Source organism: Grampus griseus (genome assembly GCF_964374135.1).
Source record: "Grampus griseus genome assembly, chromosome: 4".
In the NCBI taxonomy this organism is placed as follows: Eukaryota; Metazoa; Chordata; class Mammalia; order Artiodactyla; family Delphinidae; genus Grampus; species Grampus griseus.
In genome coordinates this window covers 109,472,191-109,493,174 of record NC_138997.1, presented here as the reverse complement: position 1 = coordinate 109,493,174, position 20,984 = coordinate 109,472,191, and positions in this window count along the sequence as shown.

Genomic DNA, 20,984 nt, shown 5'->3' with positions numbered 1-20,984 from the left:
GGCAAGTATATTTTACAAATGAGGAAACTGAAGTGGAGAGAGTTTGAATAACCTGGATATTGGACATGCAATATTTTATACAGCCAGGACTCCAACCTAGTGTGTGATTTCAAAATTTATAGATTTTAATATATTTTTCAGTGCATGTGGATTAGATTACAACAGGAGTAAAGGTGGCATTATTAATTTTATGGGAGTGATTTATCCCAGTTAAAGAAGAATGTTGATAGTACTGTTTTTAGATATTTCACAAAATTAAGAATGACTGAGAAATTGTGGAGGACTTTGATTCTATAGATATCAACCAAGAGTTCCTTAAATTATTGATAATATTGGAATGCTCAGAAGGTAGATGAAGACATAAGTGGACTACTGTGGACATCATTAAACAAATAAAGGACAGTTGATTAGTGAAAGAAAGTAATAGGAACTTTGCAAATAATCATGTAATTTTGAGTTTAAATTGGTAGGGACATTTATTTCAGAACTTTTCATGTGGTTAAAAATAAAAATTGGAAACTAGAATCTTCTCTTGTATGGAAAGTTGAACAAATTGTGATACATGAAAACCCTGGAAAATTACACAGTCATTCAAAAGAAAGCATTAGATCTATGTCAATTGTCTGGGACAGAGTCCATGATTATAGTGAGGGAGAAAAGCAAGATGCAGAGAGGAATACATAATGTGATCTGTAACTCAGGTTGGATTCTCCAGGAAGCAGAAACTGAGATGGAATTTAGACTGTAGGATAATTATTAGGAATATTTAAGAATCAACACCTATGAAAGGGAGGGGTAAAAAGCAAGACAGGGCAGAGGGTGAAACTGAACTGTGAAACAGGACTGATGAGAATCTTGGCTGACCCAGGGGGACGGTCTAGGACTAAAGTGGGCCATCAGAATAATGTCCCTGCACTGGGACAAAATGGCCAGGAAGTCATACTCTGATCTGTATGAGGCACTTACTTGATGTGGGCTGCTCAGAAAATTGTGTGATCTTGGGTGAAGCAGCTCTCTGCAGCCAAGGCAATCCCTGAAGGAAATGAGAGCTGAAGGCATCTGCTGACAGCACCCCCAGCTTCTAGTCCTTCATTGAGGGGAGATCTGGGTGGTGCCTCCACCCATCACAATACCTGAAGCAAATTATGCCCAAACTCAAAAGGTGCAAACATATTTGTAAGTGACCACATATGCACAGGGAGAAGTAGAATATAAACCTTGGTGATGGGGAAAACAATTGGGCTGAGGGTAGTACAAGTAATCAAAACAAAATAGAAGATAAAAATATTGATAACAAAAAAGATAAATCTTATTTAAGTAAAATTAAAAATGTATTTATGTAATGCTGAGAAAGAAATATTAAAGAATGGTCATCTGATAGTATTTCTCTGGGTTGTAACATTACCTGAGCATTGTACTTCTCTATGATATTTGAGTAAAAATTATTTAGATAATTTGAAAAATTATAAAGCTATTTAAAAATTAATAGCAAATTATGTAATCACTAGATATACTTAAAATACAGTCTTCAATAGATTTCAAGACATTAGGTCACATCGTAAGATGGTCTAAAAGCTTTATTCAAATATTTCTTAAGTGTTTTCAATGAACCGGGATCTGTTCTAGGATGTTGGGTTATATCTGAAAAGAAAGCAAACAAAAATTCCCACTCTTATGGATCTCACATTCTATAGGAAAGAAAGAGAAGATAAGTAAAAACAACAATAAACGAGTAAATTCTATGATAAGTTTAAAGTTGTTGAAGGCCAGCTGCCAGGGAAACAGACTATCAGATTCTGTAATTTGCATTCAGGAGTGTTTTGGAGAATGCTCTTGGGAAGAACAGCTAAGATGGGGGAAGGAAATAGGCACAAGTAGCCCCAAATGATCAATTGGTAGCCATAGTTTCAAGATGAAGGCACACTCACTGTGACTCCTGTTAGAAGTGTTCATCTGGGAACAAGTCCACTAGCCTAGCAGAAGCTATAGTTAAGGTACCTTCAGACTATATATCTGGATTCAGGGCAGGAGAGTTATCACAGTGCTGGATCAAGACTGTGAAACTATACTATAGTCCATTTGAAGTGAATACAAATATATTCATGCTCTCTGTCCTGAAGAGGTGGAGAAAAAGCACTCTGGCCAGATCACTTACTCTATACCATGTAACCTGAGGAATTGTTAACTAACTCGAGCAAAGATACCACATCTAGCAAAGCAACTGCACTTGGGATTTCTAGGTTGAGTTTTCAGTCGGCAGTCCACTGTAAACCCAGGATCCATCTGAATTTTGTACAGACATGACTAGTGAATTAAATGGAAATGTAAAATGGATCACTAATCCTGAATCCATTACGTCTTTAACAGAGGCCATAATATTTGCTCACTCCCTGGTTTCAATATAATATATCTGAAGGACAAGTTTCAGAGACTTTCCCACTTTGATGGTTCTTAACCTAAAAGCCAAGCAGCCGATATGGGGTATTTTCAAAAGCTAAATATGTCCATTTCAACTGTGCATTCAGAGACCAAGTAAGTCTGAAAACTCAGTGGTCCCAGTGAACACTCTGTGAGCCGCACCTGGGACTTGACTCCATTGATTAAGTACCCTGACTCCTGTGCCAAATAAAAGGATCATAATGATGCTTTGGTCCTCCAGGTAGCTATGTCAACTTGAACCCTGTGCAAGAGATCTTGAAAGGTTTGGACCTTCTCTCTGACTCTAGTGTAAAATAAGCCAAGTAAATGGCAAGGTCCACTTGGAAGGGACTGGGCTAATAATTACTGTGTGAGTACTGGGTACCCATTCCATGGTATTGCAGGTTTCTTCTTTCTAAAGTACAAGTCTCTCCTTCCATTAAAAATTTCTAGGTCTGAAAACTGGCTCATGTCTGGAATCTGGGTAAGAGATGGAAACATTTTTTTATTAGGGTAACTGCCTTTAGTCCCCTGATCATCCATCCTTTATTTTCGTTGTACAGCTTGAGCAGAACCTTTGTTGGCTGCCCACGTATCTTGCCCTTAGAACCATCTCTGTAGCTCTCTGGAGGTCCTCTCCTGACCTCCACTCCGATGTTTCTGTTCATTATAGTAATTGCCCTAACTGGTTTCTGACAGTTTGGCACTGTCACCTTGCCTCTATTAACTAGAGAGCCTATGAGTCCCATTGCTGTCAGTGAGCCCAGTTATTAACAGTTATCTCCTACTGTTATCTCTACCCTCTAGAGAACATCTCAGTAATGCTCACATTCCTCTCACCAACACGTTGCGTATTCCTTTGGTAAGTGGAATTTTCTCTCCTGGAACTTAGTGGTCTGGTAGGTTTTCTGACCTATTTAGTGTATTCATTCAGGCATGCCTACCTCTGTGAGCTCTTTGATCCCTCTACAACTGTAAGGTACAGCAGTTCTAGCACTTCTGCCTCACAGAGTATAGTCCATCACTTTCTCTAAGCTTCTGGGAGCCATCCCAGCACCCCGTTTGCCCCCCTCCCAGGACTTTGCATGGGTTTTAAATCTTATAACCTGAGAAAGTGCTCTCACATCAAAAAACCCTCTTTTATTCTACATCCTCAGAATGGAATCCCACATATAGTCTCCTGGATCTAGCCAGTATATATTGATCAGTTCTTCCTTCAGCTTACAATCCTTTTGCTACTTTAGAAGATTCAGCACTACCCTAGATGACTTAGTTTGTGACTTAACCATAGTTGTTGGCTTAGGGCCTAGAAGAGAGGGAGAGGGAGAAGTGGAGGCATATACTGAGAAGAGCATATTTGGTCTTGCAGAGAAGACACCTCAAGCAATGGTAGTCTAGTCTATTAATTAACAAGGAGGAGTGTATCACTTTGACAGTCTCAGAGGGTTCAGGAGTATCTGGATATTTAACATGTGAAAGTTCTGCAACCCAGACATCCACATCCCAGTTTTCAGGGCTCTACTCCTTCCCAGTCTGGGACCTGACTTTGCCATAACAGACCTCCTGGAGTAGAGCATTCTACTTTCTAAAGAGCTCTACTCCTCTTTAGATAAATACTGAGCTGCCAGCTTTCGTTCTTTGCTGACCACAGGGTCAATCATAGTGTTGATAATAGACTGTAGGAGAGAAGGAGGGAAGAAAAAGACCAGTCATGATGGTCTCTAGGTGAGAGATGCTGGCGGTATGAACCAGAGTGTTAGTAGTTGAGGTGGTAATATCTGATTCTTGATATATTTTGGTAATGGGGCAAATAGGATTTGCTAATGATTAGATGTGGACTGTGAAAGATAAAGAGTCAAGAATGACACCAACACTTCTGATATGAGTAAGTGGAGTGATGTAGTCGCCATTAATTTAGGGTCAGTTTTGGTGGCATTAGGAAGAGAAATGTTCAATTTTAAATAATTTAAATGGAATTTTCAAGTTGTTACATATAACAGTCCAGATAAGAGATCTACATATTGGAGTCTTTAGCATATAGGTGTAATTTAAAGCCATGAGATTGGATGAGAACTGCATGGGAGTGAGTGTAGACAGATAAGAAAAAGGTTCAATGTCTAAACCTTGGATCACTTCAGTGTTAAGAGGTTAGCAAGGCAGGAGGTAAACAAGGAACATGGTTTCCTAAAAGCCATGTGAAGAAAATGTCAAATGCTGCTGATGGGTCAAATAAAAGGGAGACTTCAAAAATTTGTATTTAGCAAGGTACAAGTCATTGGAAATCTTCACAAGAACCCAACTGGAGTCAGTTCAATAGATAAAAAGGACATTGTGACATTGCATACACACCATTCTTTCAAGAAATTTTTCTGTCAAAGGAGAGAATAACTCTAGGTTGGGGGTGGGGAATGGAGTTAACTATATATATATATATATATCTTTGTATACTGATGGTATGATGGTAATGGTACATTTGAGAGAAATGTTGATAATATGATGATGAAGAACACAGGAGAATTGCAGGAGTGAGGTTCCTGAGTGGGGACACAGCAAATGAGGTCTAGTGAAAATGTGGAGTTTGACTTTAAAAAGGAACATTTAGAGTCTATTCTAATAGGAGGAAAGGAAAAAAATGTCTGTACAGACTCTAGGAGACGAGTAGATATGATGATGGGAGTTTATAGAATTCTTATTCTCATGGTTTTCATGAATTCAGTGAAAGTAGAGAACTGAAATAACGAACAGGGAAGAGGTTTTGGAGGTTTGAGAAGAATATGAAATAGAGAGGGAAGAGGAAAAGTAAAAGTAATACAATTATTCTGTATCATTAAATGCTCACTTGAGTAAATGCCACAAAGTTAAAGTGAGAAAGAGATTTGTAAACTTTTTTTTCCAGCCACATTTAGCAATTTGGGTACAGGAATGAAGGAGATATAGAGCTGTTTTTAACCAGAGTGAGGGTTTTGCTTAGCAAGTTTAGCCAAGAGAAAGCCAAGTGAATTGAGATCTATGAAAGATGGTGTTCAAAATAATTGATCATGTAAAACTGAAAATGTTTGAAAGAGAATGTTTGTAATACTTGACTAAGGCGAGCATATAGGGAAGCAAAAGCATGACGGGTGAGGGGTGGTAGGATCGGTGGATTATAGATCTGGTGGGAGGGGGTGCGTTGAATGATATTTGAGAGCCGAGGATTTGAGAAAGTGATCTGGAAAGACAGGATGTGATGAGTATACAGTGGGTCTAGAGTGTGAACATAGAGTTTAGTGACTGAGTCAAGGTGGAAGAAACTATCATTGGAGGGAGATGGTCAAGGAGGCAAGACTACTGGAAGAATTTCATACCTAAATACTGAAATGACTCAGACTCAAGGAAAGAGTTGTGGTGGAGTGAGCTGGGAGCTAAAGCTAAATTTCAAAGATTGAGGAGAACCCCAAAGTCCTTGAGATGAATGAAACAAAAAACAGAAGTAGATGGTGTAGCGTGATGACATTTATGTTAGAGCAGGAAAGGCAGGTGTTGGGGAGCATAGAATAGTATGTAAGTGGCAATGAAGAGCAAGGATGAACCTTCCTTACCTTCACCATTTGAGATACAGGGCATGCAGGGCCTCTGAAGGAACCACATTTCAGCAAGAACAAGAAGATAAAGGGAACTTGCAGAGAAGTTGTTGAGGACAATGGGGGGGTTGCTAATGACAATCAGTTTCAGAATTCAGGGAGCTGGCTACTGAAAGGTAGAGAGCTGTATAGAGATGAGAATGCGGAAAATGAACTATGTTCTGGGAATCTAGGTTGTGACTGGCAAAAGTAGTGATAAAGTGAATAAATAGATGAGTCCTGATGAGGAGGTGAGTGTTTGGAAATACCCAAAGTTTAGAATCTATGGACCTCTCTTCATCATCTTAATGGAGGTGTGGGGACTTCAATCAAGGGATGATCTAACTGCATAGTTATCCATATAACCATAAAGTCTTTGACTTTTTTCTTTATGGCCAAAAGTCCTTACTGACAAATATGTTGGCTTCTCTAGGGGCAAGCTCAAATACATAGCAGGCACCTCTAAGTTTCCATTTCCCCACCTAAAATAAATAATAAATTCCCATAAAATAAATTATAAAATAACCATAGTTTTGGCACATGAATGAGCAGAAGCCAATTGTGGTGTTGTACTCAGAGCAGTAATAGTAGTGGAAGTCGGCCATCTCTTCCCAAACCAATTAGTGGTGAAAATAAAACTGCTCTGAATACAACCCTAGGATTGCCCCTGGCAGCTTCTTTCAGGCCTTTCTGGATCTCTCAGCATCAGTATTTCTTTGGACCACTCGGCAATTTAAGAATACCTTTCCTTTTGTGGGAATTTCTATCGCTATCTCCTTTTTTTTTTTTTTGCGGTACGCGGGCCTCTCACTGTTGTGGCCTCTCCCGTTGCGGAGCACAGGCTCCGGACGCACAGGCTCAGCGGCCATGGCTCACGGGCCCAGCCGCTCCGCAGCATGTGGGATCTTCCCTGACCGGGGCACGAACCCGCGTTCCCTGCATCGGCAGGCGGACTCTCAACCACTGCGCCACCAGGGAAGCCCGTGATGACTCTTTCTTGAGTCACCTTCCTTGTCTTCTGAACCTCATCTGTCCCTTAAATAAACTGTCGGCATTCCTAAAATTTTCTACTTGTTCTCCTTCCTATTTTATTCTGTGGCAGGGATCTGAATCTTAAATGCCCTCAAGGGACAAAATGTCTCTCCTTCCGCCAAATCATCCTCTCCAATGTAAATCAGAGCGACTTTTTCGAAAACCAAAAACTGATAGTAAACATCCAGTACTCAAAACATTTAATGGCCTCTATTTACTACTAAGCAAGTCTTTTTTCCTTAGCTTAATGTTGAAGGTTATATGCAAATTTGACTCTGTTCTTCCTGGGTCTCATTTTCCATCACTTTTTCTCTTCTTAGGGGTCCCTTAACTGTCACATTTATCAACACACAAATTGTGGGTTCTGCTATACACTTGTGTTCCTTCAGTTTTTCTTACACTATTTCCTTTACCCCCAATATTCTTTCCCCTCTTCTCCATTTGTCAGTCAATCCAGTTCAGAGAAGACTTCTTTTGTGAGGTCTTTCGGAGGAGCATCTCAACTTTCCAAATTGCCCAATACTTCCTGTTTGCTATCATGACACTCTACTTACACTTGCAATATAGATGTTTTCAGAGTCTGCTTTTTGTTACACTTTACCTATTCATTTAAATTCTTCTTGTTAAAAAGAAGTGAGATAATTGTCATTAAATCTGCGTGTGTGTGTGTGTGTTTGTGTGTGTGTGTGTGTGTGTGTGTGTGTTTTCTCCCAGTCTGAGTACTCTCTATTAGATTATTAGTTTCTCCAGGGCAGTTTCTCATTCCCTCAGTACTTTATACTGTGCTGTGCATATAACTGGTGTTAAAGAAATGTTTATTCAATTAAAATATGACAGGGAATAATCGAGGCTGGCAAGGAAGAGTGAATGGCCATCAGCTAAATAAGGAGATGTCAGTAGAATGTGAGTTCCACAAAGATAGGGATTTTAAACTGCTTTGTCTTTTGGGAGTGCTGTAAAAATTCATTGAATGAAAAAGACTAATACAGGAGATTTCACACTTATATCTCAACACTTAACCTTGAACAACATACAGGAGTTATATGAAGGGTGAGGTTTGCTACATCCCGATTCAAGTGCACTTTTCAGAAATGATGTCTACTTTTCTCACAGTCAACCTCAAAAAAAAAAAAATCTGAATATACATAAAGGAGAAAAATGTTTTCCCAAGCATAATATTACAATAAAAGAATTGTTCTTTTTACCAAACTTTTAGGTTTAAGGAATGCTCCTTAATTCTATTCAATTTTTTAAATCAATCACTCTTGTGCTGGATATTTTTAAATGAATATGGCACTTTTGCATGGATCCATAAATAAACAAAACGTGCACAGCTTTGTTTATGTTAGGAACCTTCTGCTAAGTGTTGCTTCTATTTATTTACTTTTAAATTATGCCAGATTTCTGCAAATTTGAGTCAGTTTGGGGATCAACTTGAAATTTTAAAGACTGGCTATGTACTTTGCTTCTGATACCTTGCAAATATATTAAAGTAACAGTTTTAAGGGCCAGCAGAAGTTATAAGAGGAAATTATTCATGATGGACTTAATTATGGAAATAGATGTGTCATACTACAAAATTTTTTACCATTCCTCTTAATTTAATTTATTTTAACTTCCTCCTTCTTTTTGTTTCCTCCTCTTATCCAGAGTTTTTAGCCCCATCTCTTATATCTTAAGGTCAGATGTTACCTGATTTGTGTAGCATAATATACAATTTTGAGAAGAACCTGAAGGATTCTATAAGGGTATGTTGATATATCAAAACTTTGCCCAGAAAGTCATGTTGCTAAAAACAAGCTCTACTTGCAGACATTCATGGTTGAAATTATAATTCACTAATTCGTTCATGATAAAGAGCTGGTGTCCATAAACTGACTTCCTCTTGTCATGTGTAATTTGGCATGAGTCATGAGATTTAGAGCTGGTTAGCTTTTCTCAGAGAGCAGAAATGAGAAGATGGAGTTGAATAAGGCAACAATAGACACTGATACTTGTCTCACAAACATCCATCTAATCCCCCTATCTGCTTCTTCCTCTCTCTTAACTGAACCACCATTATGTTCAGGTATTTCCTATCCTCCACACTGGCATGTGCTTTAAGATGATCTCATCTCTAGCTCCAGGGATAGTACATACTTATAAAACTAAGTCAATCTCATTCTCTTTGAGAGTGGTTGGTTTAGGTGTGGGCATGTGACCTAATTTTGGCTAATGAGATCTTCGTTGAAGCCAACCTTAGTGCTTCTAGGAAATTTTATCTCTAGAGATATAGACAAAAAAACGATAGTCACTTTCTTTCCTTGAATGCTTTTTGTGCCTGCATATGTTGGCTGGAACTGCTGCAACAGTACCTGTGAGGGAAACCTGCCTGAGGGAAGAGCCAAGATGATGGGGATGACAGAGCAAAAGAGTGGGAAGAACCTGCACCACCCATGACACATTGAAGATTCAGATTGTTCCTGCCTGGAGCCTGCCCTACCTGGGACCTCCTCATTTAAGCCAGTTTGAGTCATTTTATCTTACTTGTAGTTAGTAGAAATCAGACAACTTTCCTTCTCGTTATGGTTAAAGAATAAATTTATATTATGTTTTGTATAACAAAAAGATACAGATACCTGGATTTCTTTTGGAAGTACATTAGTGGCAGTAACATAGCTAGGGATTAGCTTTCAATGGACAATGTTCAAATTTTGGATGCTTGAAATTTGGTAAGGAAAGAAGTGTAAATCAATTAGTGCTGCCATTGGGTAACAGAATTGTTTCTTTTTCACTAATATAAGGTAGCCGAAATTAAAGGAATAGAATCGTTTTCAAAACAGAAACACTCAAAAGGACATGCTATCAAATCATCATGCATTCTAAAAGAGCCAAGTTACAAATAGGTAAAAACAACTGCTCTTTTAAGCAGTGCTACCACTATAAAATGTTAGCAGTTAGCAAGAGACTAGGGTGTGAACAGTGGCCTCCTCTTTTAAAGAGTGGTTTTTCCCAGACAAAGAAATATAACATTATTATGACTATCCAATATACATTACTGTTCTAGTCATTTTAATTTTCAATTAAATACAGCTCCGTTTCAGCTGCAATGAGTTAAAACAATTAAAATTTTCATATTATGTTCATCCTATTTGTAAAATAGTTCATACTGGAATGTGTTTTAGGTGAAAAAGGGTCCACGACAAAAAGTGGGTAAGGATAAACTTGAATATGACTTTTAAGCTCAGTCTAGATATAGTGTTGTAGGATACAATTTCAAAAATTGGATGCCAATTTTTCAATACTAATTAAGGTAGCTGTGACATTCACTGCTCTATTTAATTGACTTATAGCTGGGATACCGACCAGGCCATTTCTGGTCCCTAGAATGCCTTTATGCAAATGAGACCCACCAGAACATGGCTTGGCAAGCAGAGCAATAGGCTGGATTCCAGCCCCTTCTTGTCCATTTGGCCAGGCATTGTTGTGTGGTGAACAGCCAGCACAAATGTACTCAGAGGCCCTGGGTTGCAAATTCCAGTGTTTAGGTGGACAAGTGTTAGATAATAGGGAGCGCTGAGAACGGGCAAGCTAGAGACCCCATCTAATCATGGCTCCAGCTACTGTTTTCAGGAGGGAATGTAGACACAGTGTTTTCACATCTCCCAATTTTTGAAAGAGGCTGGAAGTCTAATGCACTTTATTTAACACCATGGACACAAGCGAAAGGAGTGTGAGGCCCAAATTTAAATTGTGGACTGGATGCTTGTGACTCGGGCTTAAAGGAAGTGCATAGCCATAGCTGCTTACTCAGATACCATGTTTATCCTGATCCTGTCGGGCTCAGGAATGTTTGAGCTCCTGGAGGTGATGGTGCAAGTGAGGGATGTGGGGCAGAAGCCATTTGTCATCCAAGGTAAGTCTCAAGTAGGAGAGACCATAGATATAGATATGGAGGGCAGGGGAAAAGGTAATAAATGTGATATTAACTGAAGAAGAAAGAAAAGGAGTGTATAAAATTAAGTACTATGTAGGGAGGAGGAAGTTGTGATTTTCAGGTAGTTTGCCTTTTATAGTACTATGCTACTAAATAGCTCCAACACTTTGCTAACATTAATTAAACCTCACAAACCCTTGAGATAGGTAATGACTATAATTAAACTGATATTCTGGATCCGTACAATGAGATTTAGAGTGCCCAAGGTCATAGCCAAGATTGTGTGGCCTAGTTTGGCAGACAAACTACATGTTCTTACAATGTATTACTCCTCTGGAGAGAGCTTTCTAGCTCTCTCTTTCAATCTCTCTCTCTCTCCATGTTTAGATTAAGAAGATATAATGATAGGATAAATAAACTTGATCACTGAGAAGTTAAACTGCAAGTTGATTAGGGAAGCTTAAAGACAATATGGAAATATAGCTAAACGAACAATCCATAGTTCTAAACATTTATAATATGCAAATTCCAATTAATTACATTTATTTAAAATATTTCCATTTAAATTGCTGGTTTAGCTAAATGCATCAAGAAATCAAGAAATCAGTGCATGTAAAGCTTTCTTTATACTATACAATAGTTTAGAAAAGACTGTCATTAGTTTGAAAAGAGAACACAACAGACAGACAGAAGGAACTCTTCTTGTTGCTATAACTACAGCATAACAAAGGTCAGCACTGGGGAAAATTAAAAAAAAAAAAAAAAAAAAACCTTCCTGGATTGAACGTTAACTACTGAGGGATATTATCCTGAATTTTTCCTCCCAATAGAGAAAGATAATAATCCTTTATACTGAGAACGGTTAATTGAAGATAAACCAAACAATGGTAACCTACATTTTTAAAAATCAAGCATAAAAAATTGGCTTTGATTTGAAATCTTGGGAGTAATATTAGAAAACTGTGCTCTTGCAAATAGGGGCATCCTGGTTACTTTGGAAATCAAAATCTAAGCACAGGAGAAAATAATAAAAATCACAAACATTTTATGAAAAATCTTTCTTGTATTTAAAATGGCAAATCAAAAAATTTCAATTAACATTATTTAATAGAAAATAGTTTATGATAAATTTAATTTCAGAGTTGTTTGACAGAGCTTAAAAAGTATGACTTTTATAAGCCAAATTTTATGTCTCTAAAAAGTAAATTTTAGAAATAACTTTATTATTAAAATTCTTTGAGTTTTTTTGTTTGTTTGTTTTGAATAATTGGGCAAGTTCTATCCGGTAATTTGAAGATTCAGTAGCCTATTTATAAAATGTCCAGCTTCTGCATATAGATTCAGTTTCCACCTTTGAGCTAAGGAGAACATTAGTTACTTGAGTTACTGGGTTTGAAGTTTTGACTGAAAATAAGGAGAGGGATTGAGAGGGGAGACTCTTGTCACTCGCTTTCCAGTGTTCTGTAAATCCTGTCAGATACAACTTGTGTGCAGGGAGAATGGCTGAAAGCACAAGGAATGATGCTGCCACATTCTGGACTGCTCTCTTGGAAACAGGGATGCTGTGACACTGAAAGCATGTTGACAGAGCTATAGGAAGTGTTTTCTGGTCAGCTCTTAATTGTCAATTTCATAAGATTCCCAAGCTTCGTATTACTTTATCATTATTGATCTATCTTAAGAGATATACTTTAAAGAAAGCATACAGGTGATTATATGCCTAAGGCAAATTTTCCTGTGAGAAAGGTCAATGAAGGGTGCCTTGATACTGTCAGGCAGAGGAAAGAGAGACCGAAAGGAACTTGGGGCTCAAACTGCAAATTTGTGTTTATATCTGTGAGTGTCTGGAAGCTACTCACCGTGACTTGGTGGTTTTGTTTTGTTTTGACCAAAATTGGCGCATTATTTCCTTCATGAGTAAATACTTTGAAAAAATCTGGAATGTTATTGCTCGGGTTTCCTAATAATCCAATGAACAAAATATACCGAATATTTATGGTAAAATACAAGGAAGCCCGTATCTTATCAAAATCAAGCCAAATTAGGGAGCCTATAGAAGAAGTGTTCTTCTGGAGGCTTTTCATTTCTAGCCTATTGTTATTTCATTTGTATGGATTTCCGCATTTGGGGACAACTCCTATTATACTGCCATGGAGTATTAAAGATGTAATTTTATAGAAACGAGAATTTGTATAATAAGAAGGAGTGCCGTGAAGAAATAAGAAATGGCCTAGACCAAATTAGATCTTCCAAAGAACAATTCTAAAAATTAATGCTCAGGTTAGCATTTGGTAAATAGCGGTCTAGTGTCCAAATTGTATGTAAAAACAGATGAACGTATGTACTTGGTTAGCGTAGTTGATTTGAATATGGTGCTAATGAGGCCAAGGTAATGGGTTTAACCCTGTGAACCTATTATTTTCATTATCCTCAACAGTTACAGATTTTATCCCTAAGAGTGGTCAGCCATCCCATAAACGCATCCTGCTAGTCATTAGAAAGTCAAGGCAAGAGAGTGTACTAGCTTAAGACAAATTTGTTGTTGCTAGAAAACAGCTCAAAGCACATGACCTGCTGTTGGCAGGTTAAGAGTACCAGCTTCGAATATGAAGGTCAACACTGTGATAATGATGTATCGATATTTAATTAAAAGTGAAAGAAAATAACGGGTGTGAAGAATATTGATTTTAAGGACTAATTTAATCAAATTTCACTTTGTTGAGTCACTAAGAAAATCTCTGAAAATTTCCCTAAAATGTTCACTTAAGGGATTTAAAAATATTATTACATTATAAAAGAATAATTCATTATAAGCAAAAAGTCTCTTTTATGTAAATAATAATACCTTCATCTTAGCTTATGGTTCTTTATTAATTACTTTTTTTTAATCTGGTGATGGTAAGGTGATGGACATTTTCTCAGTAAAGTGGATCTGCTGGAGTAGAGAGTTCTTGCCAGGTGTAATAGGAGACGAGATTCAAAACATGGGGCCAATTGGAGAAGAGCTTTGAATGACATTTTACGAATTTTCCATTTTTATCCTAGGGACAATGGGGAACTTACTTCTACATTTTGTATATGCTACTTTCTTCAATGAGCATGGCACAGAATGTTAGAACCTTCCACGTGTCAGGCAATGTATGAGGTGGGACACGAAGCTGAATAAGACACAATCCCTGATATCAAGGATCTCCAGTTCTGGTAAAGAAGACAAATAAAAAATCCCAGATAGCTATAGTTAGCGAAGAATTGAAGACATTATTCTGCATTTGTCTTATTGGCATATTCCTCCTGCGAAGAGGGTAGTTATTGTATTATTATCTACAGCATGAATTACTATGGAAAGAGGCAGTCCTCAGATAGTGTGAACAGGAATTGGGAAGCTGGATTCTAGGATGTTAGGTGAGAGAGCTTCACACACCTTTCCTAACCTGGACAGTGAGTAGTTTTTATGACTAACAGGGTACACATTATTGGTGGAGGGATTAAAGCTTACCTCTGGGTTTTGAAAACACCAGCAGACAAGCTGCTAATGCCTAAGATTTATCTCTAAGTCAGTTTATTTTAGATTTACGGTATTTCCTCTGCTTGTGTTACTTCTGCTTTCTTTATTCTTTAGTAAATTCTTGTTTGACTATTTTATCCATAGCTTGGCTGTCCTACAGGTATTTAAGGAAACATAGTTTGTTCAGAGTTGCCAAACTGTCCCCAAAGTCATTAAGACTGCTTTTAGTGGTAATCTCTAAGGGTGGTAATCAGCAAAAGTGTTCTCAAGGGAAGAGGACGCTTACAGTCGATTCATGGCTGTGTGGGCCAACTTAACCTCTCCAGCAGGTTATTCTCCTTCCAGTGTTACTCTTGGGGGAAAATGCCAGCTGTCCACCAAAACTCTCTACTACTCCACAGTAGTAGAGTTTGCATCTAGGAAGTAACTGCCCCGCCATCTTTGCAGCTAGTCATGGCATGTGACTGGTTCTTGACAATTGTCAGTGAGCCGTGGTGCTGTGGGTCACCTCGAGACCAAGTCTTTAAGAAGGGATCATGCCCCATTCATGCCCTTCTGGTCATTTGATGTAGTTGATGAGCAGTCCCTCAGGGATGGCAAGGTCCCAAAATGAATCCGTGGATCCATGAATGACTCATAGAGGAGAGCCATCCTCTGATCTGAAATTCCCACCCTGGACTGTGACATGAACAGCAAATATACTTCTATTTTTTGCACTGACACATTTTGAAGTCTATCTGTTACAACAGATAAACTACCTTTTTAGAGATTCTGGATAATGATGACAATATTGATCATGATCATGATGAAAGCAGCCATGCTTTAGAGATATTTCACAGCACAACACAAAATTTCTGCAGAGTGGGGACACTTCTTCAAGTGATACTCAAGTTGATCTTTTCCATGAAGGTATCAATGAAGCCCCTGTGCTCCTACTTCAGGTCACAAAATATACAGAGTAAAGCACAAACCATTTCCAGGGAATTGGAAGCTGTAGCAGGCATTTTGCAAAGAGAATGAACCTTAAGTTTTAGTACTTTGTAGAACTATGAATTCCGAAGTAGAGTTAATACAGGACTAAGTGTCCTCAACGATTTACCTAAAAAACCTGACACATCATTCTGGAGGACACAATGGAGAACGTGGAGTAATGTGAGACATGGTAGATATGCAAGTGGTAAAACTAGTATATATAAAAAAATAAAGGATATGAGGTATCCCAGACCAGAAGAGAGATGTTTCCCTTTATCACATTTGGCTAAGGATGTAATCAACTCCCTAGCAGAAAGGCAATGGACGTTATATCCGAGGTATGCAGTATATTGTCTAAAATATATTCTGTATGTCATATAAATGAGGGGCTTATGATCATAATTAAAGCTAAGGTTCTAGTATGCAGAGAGGGTTATTGATTAATTAATTGTTGATAGTAAGACTAGAGTAGAGGTTATAAGCATAAAGTTTTGGAGATGCTGGATTGGGTACAAACTTCAGCCCTATTACATACTAACTTTTTGACCCATCTAAGTTATCTGATATCTATGGACCTATTATTTCCAGTGGAAATAATACTAACTACTTCATAGGGTTATTTCAAGGACAAAATAAACTACCTGCAAATTACTTACTACAGTATCTGACACAGATGGGTCATTAATAGTTGCTCTTATTAATCATTAAGACTGAGTGTTCTGAGTTTTCCCTTTATCAACTGGAAAATAAAATTCTTTGGAATTTAGAGCTTATTTTCTCTCATTTGTTTAACGTTTCATCTTGAAAGTGAGCTTGAAGCATTCTGAAAAGAAAAGCAAGTTTGGCATAAGAAATCATGATATTTTTATTTGATTTTAAAAATTGTTTATTTACAAATTCAAAACCTCTAACATTGGACTACTTCAAATATTTTGAAAAGATGTTTAAGAATCTACCATCTTTCCAGTATAATGAGTGTAGGCGCTCATTAAAAGGTGCCTACATTTTGCTGATAAATTTCTTATGATGTTCAGCTCAAAAAAAAAAAAAATCCAATAGAAAATTCCTTTCTTTGCTTTCACAAAGCATTGACAAAAGTATAAACATATCTTACCAATGAACTTAAGTAATTATTAACCACCCAGTTTTTTGGCTATAAATGCCAAATAACTGATTTGATTGATTTTATAACCAACTTATTCTATTTTTTTTAATTACAAAACATGCATCTTAATCAATGAGTCACAAAACAATTTGCCCCCTATTTCAATAGTTGCCCACTCTTGGTAGAGCACCTGCATTTATGCACACCACGGTTCCTAACATCTTATCAATAATCAGTCCTCCAGAGTTGGCAGAATCTTGATATCGTCAAGGTCGGTCTTTTGAAATTCAAAAACAAAATGATTCAAAATGTCTTTTCAGCATGTTGTTATTATAAAAGAAACAACTCATTATTATACTTTTCTTCCCTCTCTGAAACTATATTATTGTATTATTCTAGAGTACAGTTTTAATTTTAATACAGAACTTTTACTTTGCTTTATAAGACCAATTTAAACAATCTGAATTTTTTTCCTTCCTACTTCTGTAGCTTATTATGAATCACTGTTTTTTCTTTAAAATTATCCAAAAGATTCATATTTTTAAATATTTCAGATAACTATGAGCACACTTCATTTCAATAGTAGGATAGCATGTAGCCAGGAATATCTCATTTTCTTTAAGGCAGCAGTGAAGAAGTTAATTCATAGCTGCATTTATGAGTGAGTTTTATTTATTTTTGACCTGTGGTAAAAAGATTTATCTTTCAATTATGAAACTATTTTTCCCAAGTGTCAAGAAGTCATACTAGTATAAAATAGATTAATGTAGCTATAAAAGTAGTTTTTGTTTAAGTAAGTTTGTAATTAAAAATAGGGTAGTAAGTTAAAAATTATATTTAATCACTGGAACTACCAGATGGAATAGTAAAAGAATGGGGTTGGGGAAGCGGGTGGAGGAGAGAGAGGAGAGAGATTGAGATTGATTTTGAGATCGGTCAGACTACACACATCACCAATTTTTTTTTTGCATTCTGGCATAATAATATTTAAAAGATCCGGAGAAGCAGAACACCAATCCGTTTTCCCTTACTTTAAAGATCTAAATGATCATAATTTTTAAAAGTCTTCCTGGGTACATCAGGAGTATTATTTAAAAGCCATGCGGTAGGGTGTGAAATAAGAGTATTCTTCAAACAAACACGACCTTTTCTGTTTCTTGTACTGCTCTTCTCAACCCAGCCAAAAAACCCAGACAAGTTTATTTACACACACACCCGCACACGCACACACACACACACACACCCCACACGTAGAGAGAGCAGAGAGAGAGAGAGAGAGAGAGGGAGAGAGAGGCGGAAACGCCCTCTTTCCATCCCTTCCAAACAATTATCTCCGAGAGCAAAAGAAAATAATCAACAGCCCTCTGTGCTGGGCTGGGCGGCTGAGCCGGAGAGCGGGGCGCCAGGAGGGAGGGCGATCGGCAGGCGAGCCGGGAAACGTGGCTCCTCCGGCGAGGAGAGGATTTGTGAAGGGGAGCGCCGGCCCGCGTGCGCCTCTTGTTCCCCGTGTAATTTGCAGCCAATCATCAGTAGGTGTCCGCGTCGCTGCGTCCTCCTCACCTCGGCGCCGATCACCCCCCCGCCCCCGCCCCCGCCCCCAGCCTCCCACCTCCTCCCTCGCCTTTCTGTCTCTCCCTCCCCTCCCCCCGCAGCCGCACACACGCACACACACAAACAGAGAGAGAGAGAGAGAGAGAGAGAAGGGGGGCAGAGGGAGAGAGAAGAGACCGAGAGAGAGAGAGGAGAGGAGAGGGGGAGAGAGAGAGAGAGGAGAGACTCCCCGACTCCCTCCCACCCTCGCACACAGCGACTGGAGACGGACGGAGAGCAACGCGCTGGGAGAGGAGAGACCACCGAGAACAGCCCCGCGCTCTCACACATACACTCACACTCGGCTCTTTCCTCTCCCCCCACCTCCTCCTCCTTCCACCCCCACCACTAACACCATCTCCTCCTCCTTCTCTCTGCAACAAGAAAAAAAAAAGCCATTTACAGGTATTTTTTTTTGATCCGCATATTTATTTATTCCCCCGTCCCCAACAGTTTGTTTACAAGTATTAAAGTTGTAATTGGGAGCTGCCAAGACACATCTGGATTTGTGTTTCTTTGTGTTAGGGGGTGATGTGCAACTAATTAAAGGCAGACTGGCAGCGTCTGCAAATTCTAAGGCTCCCCAAATAAAAAGAGACTGGTAAGTGATTGTTCTTTCTCTTTCTCTGGCTTTTTGCTCTTAAATGTTTGCTGTCCGTTGGGATTGTAAAAGTAGATTATTAATGCTGGACTCCAGCGATAAAAGGCGTCGCTGTATTAATTTATTAATTAATCTGCACCCGCCCCTCCTCCTGAATGTTAAATATGACCTTTGATCTCTATGTCTCTGGTAGACCAGACATACAATATTAGGCATGTACAGTCACATTGTTTAAAGGCAAAACAGGATCATGAAGTATGGATGTCTAATTTAGCTTTGGAATAGGACTATAGTTATTTGTGTGTGTTTTATTTCGTTTTTTAAAGAAAATCCAAACAATAGCTGTGGTTTAGTACCTTTTTCATGCTCCAAGATGCATTGATTAAACAATAATGACCTGGATGCTGGGCACAATCATTTTCTACAGTTTCTGGTGGCATTAAACCTTGAGGAGGGAAGGGGGAGGTGATGGTAATAAGGAAAGCTTCTTTTTGGAGACACCACTCTGATACTTGGAAAAAGGGACATTAAATTATTTCTTTATTTGGAACAAGGTCAAAAGACTAAAATGTTGACATTTTTCCCTCCAGTCAGTGTGCTGGTATCTAATGCATGGTTGGCATAACTAGTTTTTACTGAGTAGTAGTTATTATGGTCTTGCAGTTACAATGTGATTCGCAGAAACTGAAGCTATATGCATATTCTTGCTGTGTCTTCCCCCACCCCCTTCCCAGCATCAAGAATATTTAGCCAGGAGCATTTTGGGGGCACCCTTTGTATTGCCTTCAGACCTCTGAAGGGAGCAGTTTTCCCTAATGCGAAACCACAGAGGTGGTTCCTGAATGATTAGGGACTTGCTGTGATTGAAAGATGCCTGCTAGCTTCTAATCCAGCCTGGGGTGAGGTTCCTTATCTTGATTTACTTTGCTTAATAGGGATTTGTTTACATAAACCCCTCTTTTTAGGGTACCTCATCATCAGGTCTTGAAGTTTTTGCACTTGGAGTTTGGGCATAAATGGTTCATTAATCTAATTATAAGCATAATTGCTATAATTGATATCCATTTTGAACTGAATATTTGAGACAGACTACTGGGCCCCCATTTAAAATTCCCTGAACTCCACATTCTAGACCAATATGTGGGCTTCAGAAGATGTCACAAAAAGATATTCTGCCCCCCCCAAAAAATCTGGAAACAAAGAAACTGGTTTTTTAGGTTAATATACACTTTATGTTTTTGCTTTACTTCTCAAAAGGCTGTGATGTACCTCTCCCTCTGTGATAAACAACTAAAATACCTCTTCCTAAGCATAATAATGGCCTGTAAGCAAAGAGATGAATGCAAATACCCAGTTAACATTAAACTTTCCTGTAAAACAGAGCAAAAGAAAAAAAAATCATTTTAATGATTATTTCTTCATGGAACACCTTAAATGATTCCCCCCTACTTTTACTCAATGTAAAAAAATCAGTGACTGTGAGAGATCCTCAAAAAGTCCATGCTTTCTTCTTGTCTTGGGAATAGACTGGAGTCTCCATTAGGAATTATTGGGAATATTCTTACAGAGACTGCAGGCACTTGGTTTAAAACCTTTGACATTTTTCTGTATTATTAAAAAAAATTTTTAATCTAGTCCATCTTTCTTTTCTTTCTTTTAAACAAGTAGAACACCACCCTCTTACCCCCTCCAAGCCCCACCACCAAATGGCTTGTACAATTGAGACCCGTCCTTGGTCCATTGAATTAAGACCCTAACAGAGCCAGCTGTGCTGGGATTCAAACTAATGACCGCAGACACACAAGGACACTGTGGCAGCTGGTAGTTCTTTTCTCCCTGCCTCTTTAGTTCAGATTGTATGTGGGCAGTCTCTTAGCTCTCAGTTGTATTGTGTTTGCTTACAGTTTATACTCGGATGTATTGCAGACTTTCTCAGTACTTCATTTGCTAATTTCCTGTTCATTTTCCTCATAGGGCCATAGCAGTTTTCTACTTCAGAGCATTTGCATGCCCAGGCAGCACTTGTTCATACATTTCAAAATGTTTAAATGCCCTCTGCTTATAGGTAGTATCGCCCTCCCACCCCTGATTTGCATGTCTTTAAGCACTCCAATTGCCCTTTTCCCTCGGCATTTGTCACCCCTGTCTTTCCTCTTTCCCTGGGTATCCTGGCTATTAATACATTTTCTCAGGAGGGTTATAAGAATAGGGGGGAGGAGCCGTGGTGTGCTGTGGGGAGGGAGAGA